Raw genomic sequence first — 5,013 nt, 5'->3', positions numbered from 1 at the left:
TCGGGTGGGGCTGCCCCTCCACCTGGACCCTCAACTGGGCAGCTTGGCAGGCGGGAGCTGGGAGCCCCTTCAGCGGCGGGGCTCCCTCAGCCTTCTCCTCTGGGCAGTGAGAGCAAATCATCAAACGGGGGACTCTGCAGCTCCCAGGGCTGTGGCCAGGAAGTGGCAGGCTCTTGGTACAGAGCATCACATGCAGATATCACTGTGGCGCCCTGGAGAGCAAGAAGTCTCCCTGTGTCTGGCCTGCAGGACTGATCCCTGAGTCCTCGCGGGGACCCTGTGAGCACCTGTGCTTGTTGTCTGGTTTCCTAGGAAGGACACTGAGGTTCAGAGAGTGAAAAGACTTTCGGGGGTCCTAGAGCCAGAGGAGAGGGACTCACCCCAGGTCTCCTTGGCCACAGCGCCCCGACTGTCCCTCACACGGCGCCTGGCTGCACACACCCCTCCTGGGGACGCGGCCTTTCCTCAGATCCTGACTGATGAGATCTTTCAGCGCTGAGTGGCTCTGACTGCCGCCTGCTTGTCCTTCCGAGACCCTCTCGGGTCAGTGTGGGCTCTCAGGTTTCCGACCTGGGAAATGGAGTCCGAGGAATGAATACAGTGCAGACGGAGGTATTGATTGAAATCCCACCGGCTGAACCACGGGAAGGGAGGAAGGGCGGGACGCAGGGCAGGGCGCCCAGAGAGCAGCCAGGGACCCATCTGCCCCAGATGGGTGGCTCCGGGGCTTTGGCTCTTGGTCCTGAAGGAGATGCTCAGGGTGAGGAGGCCTGTGCTCAGGCCTGGGAGCCACAGCGACGGGCTCGAACCCAGCCCACCACCCTGTTCACTGGCCGAGTCACTCCAGTGCTGTCCCTCTCTGAGTGCTGGGGACACAGGTCTGTCCCTGGATGGGAGGGGAGGACCTGTGATTGGCAGGGATGGCATAACAAAATGGAATGCGGGAGGGGTGACCCCTGCTCTCCCCACAAGGCCAAGGCCATGGCTTAGGAGGGGGATCCTTGAGAGGGGTATGTCTTAAGGGTGGAGCCCTCACAAGTGGATTAGGGCCCTTAAAAAAGGCCTCACAGCCTCCCTCAGCCCTCCTGCCACGGGTGGCCTCACCAGGCCCAGAGTCTGCTGGCACCTTGATCTTGGAGTCCAGCCTCGGGTGTGACCTGTGAGAAACAGACTTTGTCATCTGCCACCACCCAGCCTGCCATCATGTGTCAGAGCAGCCTCAGAACAAAGACCAGCCCACAGGAAGGGGTTGCTTGGATCAGAAAAGGGGGGAGAGAGGCCGAGGAGCAGAGCAGAGGCTCCCACCCCGGGAAGCTCCCACTGGCCCTGGTCCGGCCTTTATGGAGACTAATTTGTCTTTCCACCTCCCTTGTCCCTTCCTTCCTCGTCCCTCCCTCCCTCAAACCTTAATTGAGAGCTCACTGCTGACCCTGGGAGTCAGAGTCAGGACCCAGCTTGGGGAAACTCATCTGGTCCAGACCAGCAAGCCCTAGTCCCCACCCAGGCCCGGCCAGAGCAGGCACTGCGCATCCCGCATCCCGGCTGCCTTCCCTCCGCTGGGCTCAGCCTTGAGACCCTGCTCTCCACAGAGCGCCAGACGCCAGGGCTCACCACCGGGGTTGGTCCAAATATGGAAATGCTTTGCTGTGCCGAGCCAACCACAGGCCTCTTGCCATAACAATTCATCGACATTTAAAAACAGCAAATTTCCTCCAAGCTTACTCCCAGGAAACTCCTCCTCCTCTTGGTAACTCCACTGGGCCTTCGACTCTGCCTGGTGGGTAGTCGAGTCACTGTGGTTGGGAGTCTGAGCAGTCTCTGCGGACAGAAGGGCTACATCTGAGCCCCACCCCACCCCATCTTGCTGAGACTCGGGTTTGGGATGAATTTTCTGTGGCCGCTGCAACAAATTACAACAAACTTAGAGACTTAAAATGGGCCAGGGGCGGTGACACACGCCTGTAATCCCAGCGGCTCAGGAGGCTGAGGCAGGAGGATCGTGAGTTCAAAGCCAGCCTCAGCAAAAACAAGGGTGCTAAGCAACTCAGTGAGACCCTGTCCTTAAATAAATACAAAATAAGGCTGGGGAGGTGGTTCAGAGGTCCACGGCCCCTGAGTTCAATCCTTGGTACCCCGCCAAAAAAAGGATAAAACAAGTTCATTATCTTGCAATGCTGGACGTCAGAAATCCCAAGAGAAGCTCACACGGCATCAGCACCTGTCAACAGGGCCCTGTTTTCGCAGGGCTCCACGGTCACCTCTCTGACTCTCTGACCCTCCACCTCCCTCGTAAGAGGGTCTTGCTGGCTCTGGCAGGTCCACCCGGGTTATCCAGGATGACCACTCCCTTTCAAGATCATATCAGAATCCTGTCTGTGCCGTGTAAGGCAACGCCGACCCCAAGGAGCACAGTGCGGGCGTCTTTGGAGTCCATTTTTCTATCTACCACAGTTCTTCAGCCATAAAATTGGGTTTTGGGTTTTTGTGGGATTTTTGTTTGGTTTGGTTTGGTTTTTGGAGCCAGGATTGAACCCAGGGTGCTTTAGAACCTTTTAATTTTTTAAAAAATATATATTTATTTTTGATTTTTATGTGGTGCTGAGGATGGAACCCAGTGCCTCATGCATCCTCTACCACGGAACCACATCACCAGCCCTAGAACCTTTTAATTTTGAGACAGCGCCTCTAAATTGCCCATCTGGCCTTGAACTTGCCATCCTCCTGCCTCAGCCTCTTAAGTCGCTGGGATCACAGGTGTGCACCGCCCCACCCAGCAAGCTAAAACCCGGGTATTGAGAACCTACTTCACGGACCTGCAGGGGAGGTCATGGAAGGCGATTTGGGTGAAGCACTGAGCGCAGGGCCAGGCGCGGGACAGCATGTGACATGGTCATCTCATGTGAGACTCTGTGAGACCAGTTAGTCTGGCCGCCCGCCCTCAGCCCTGCAGGCCGTCCCTCCCCTTCCTTACAGGTACCTGGTCCGCTCTGTGACGGGAGGGAAATCGCTCAAGCCTGTATCTGGGGTCCTTTCCAGTCCCCGTCGGGCCCCACCAACTAGTCTAGAGAGAGGTCCCTATTCTGAGAGAGGAAGGGACCCGACTCCTGGGGGCTCCTTGCCGATGGCCACTGTCCCTACTGACTACAGCAGTAGCTCTGGGGTGGGGCCCGCCTTGAGCTGGATGGATGGAGCCTCCAGGAGACTCTAAGGCTTCCTGGGGCGTGAGGACTTGGGTGGGGCACCGTGGGCCAGCTGGATGGGGGGGGGGCAGTGTCCAGTCCACAGGAGGTTGCTACGGCCCAAGGAGAGAGCTGCTTGCCCAAGGCCCCAGGGAGGAGGAAGAGCTGGGCACGGACCACCGCCACCTCCACCCAGGACACCTCCCTTCTCAGTGCCACCTGGACACAGGGCCCAGGGCCAGGGGCCCTCCTCACCTGTCCTCTGTCATTCATCTGGCGTCTCCGGGTCTCATAATGACTGACTCCGGTGCCAATGGCTGAGCATGCTGCTCTTTGAAAGGGGACCTTCCTGGGAACAAGAGAGAGGGTGCAACGCAGGACTTCCGCACCTTGTCCAGAGGACACGTGTGTGTTTCCGGGGGGGGCCTGCATGTCCTGAGTGCAGGCGAGATGGCCTCGTGTCACCAGCACAGGGCACTGCTGCCCAGGGCCGTCACTGCCCACGGGCAGCCAGACCTTCGTCTGCGTGTCTGTACGGGCAGAGTCCCTCCCTCTGGGTTCCCATGCGAGGATCACAGCCTTCATCGGGTGGTCCTCTCCTCCCTGGACCACCCAGCAGACCAGGGGGCTGCTGAGAGCTCACCCAGCCACCCAGTCACCACGGTGACAAAGCAGGGAGGCCTGGGGAGGACCTTCTCCTCCTGAGGCAGCACCATTTGTGCACCTGCCCAGGAACTGCCAAGGGTCTAGTGCCTGGCAAGACCCTGCTTTGCAAGCCCTCCCTGATGGCCGCCCAGCCCCACAGGAGGTAGCGGCAGGTCTGTGGAAAACTTGGGGCCAGGGGTCGGGGCTGGGGTCTGGCCCTGGCTTTGCCACTGACTTGCTGTGTGACCTGGACAGCTCTCTGTCCCTCTCTGGGCCTGATGCCTTGCCTGGAAAACCAGGGTAAGACATAAGGATGTGAAAAAGCCCTTCCTGCCCAGTGGACCTCCCAGTGGCCCTGTCCCTGGATGTGTCATGAATCACATCTGCTGGACCTGTGTCCCGCTGCGGGGCCCTCTGGGAGGTGTGCTTCTTTCTTCCCCCACATGACCCCAAGTCCTCTGAGGGCAGGTGCTGCCTTCAGCCCTGTGGTCAGCACTGAGCTCTGCCCCTCCTCAGGGCCCACGGCTCGATTCACGAAGACCCTCGCCTGGCTCAGAGCAGCACTCCCCTTGCAAGTCTCAGTGAGGCAGTCCCCGGGTCTGGGCCCACATCTCCGGACCCAGCAAGGGAAACTTCAAGGAGGCCACAGACAAACGCTGTGGAACACGGGCCCCTCTTGAACCAGGTCCCCGCGACAAGCCCTCAAGCTCTGCACCTGGCCTCAGGCTCCTTCCAGTCCCATCTCCCTAAAGACTCCAGGACTTTGCTCATGCTGTTCCTTTGCCTCCATGCTGTTCCCTTCCTTGCTCACAGGCTGCCTCCTGCAGGAAGCCTTCCCAAATACCACCAAATGCAAACACAGACCCGCCCCAGGCCTCCCACAGTCTATTGAGCCTTCCTCCAGATCTGTCAGGGTGTCCCTTGTTCCTAACCCAGGGCCTGCGCACCCGATGCTGGGGTGGAAATAGACTGGAGAGAGAAGGGTCCCAGCAGCAGGGCGCTTCCCAGGAAGCTGCAGAGGACAAACAGCTGGTGGCAGGGTGGCTGTGACTCACCCTAGGCCTGGAGGCCAGGGGATGCAGCAGACGCTGAGTCAGGAGTCAGAGGCCTTCAGGAATTTTGATAAGGGATAAGGCAAGTGCCCGAGTATTTCTAGAATGCAGAGGTTGGGGTGGGGGAGCCGGAGCAG

The 5,013-nt window shown here is 59.1% G+C and overlaps 1 long non-coding RNA gene across 1 annotated transcript; it reads right to left on the bottom strand.

The window, feature by feature from the left end:
* Nucleotides 1-281: 281 nt before the first annotated feature.
* Nucleotides 282-1,569, bottom strand: LOC308658939. Its single transcript, XR_014024260.1, has 3 exons — nucleotides 1,430-1,569; nucleotides 1,105-1,157; nucleotides 282-570 (listed from the first exon to the last, which is right to left on the bottom strand). It is a non-coding gene; the product is annotated as an uncharacterized lncRNA (long non-coding RNA).
* Between the last annotated feature and the right edge of the window lie 3,444 nt (nucleotides 1,570-5,013).

This window comes from Spermophilus citellus, assembly GCF_964194105.1.
Source record: "Spermophilus citellus genome assembly, chromosome: 10".
Classification (NCBI taxonomy): domain Eukaryota; kingdom Metazoa; phylum Chordata; class Mammalia; order Rodentia; family Sciuridae; genus Spermophilus; species Spermophilus citellus.
This window is presented reverse-complemented; position numbering and strand designations above follow the sequence as displayed.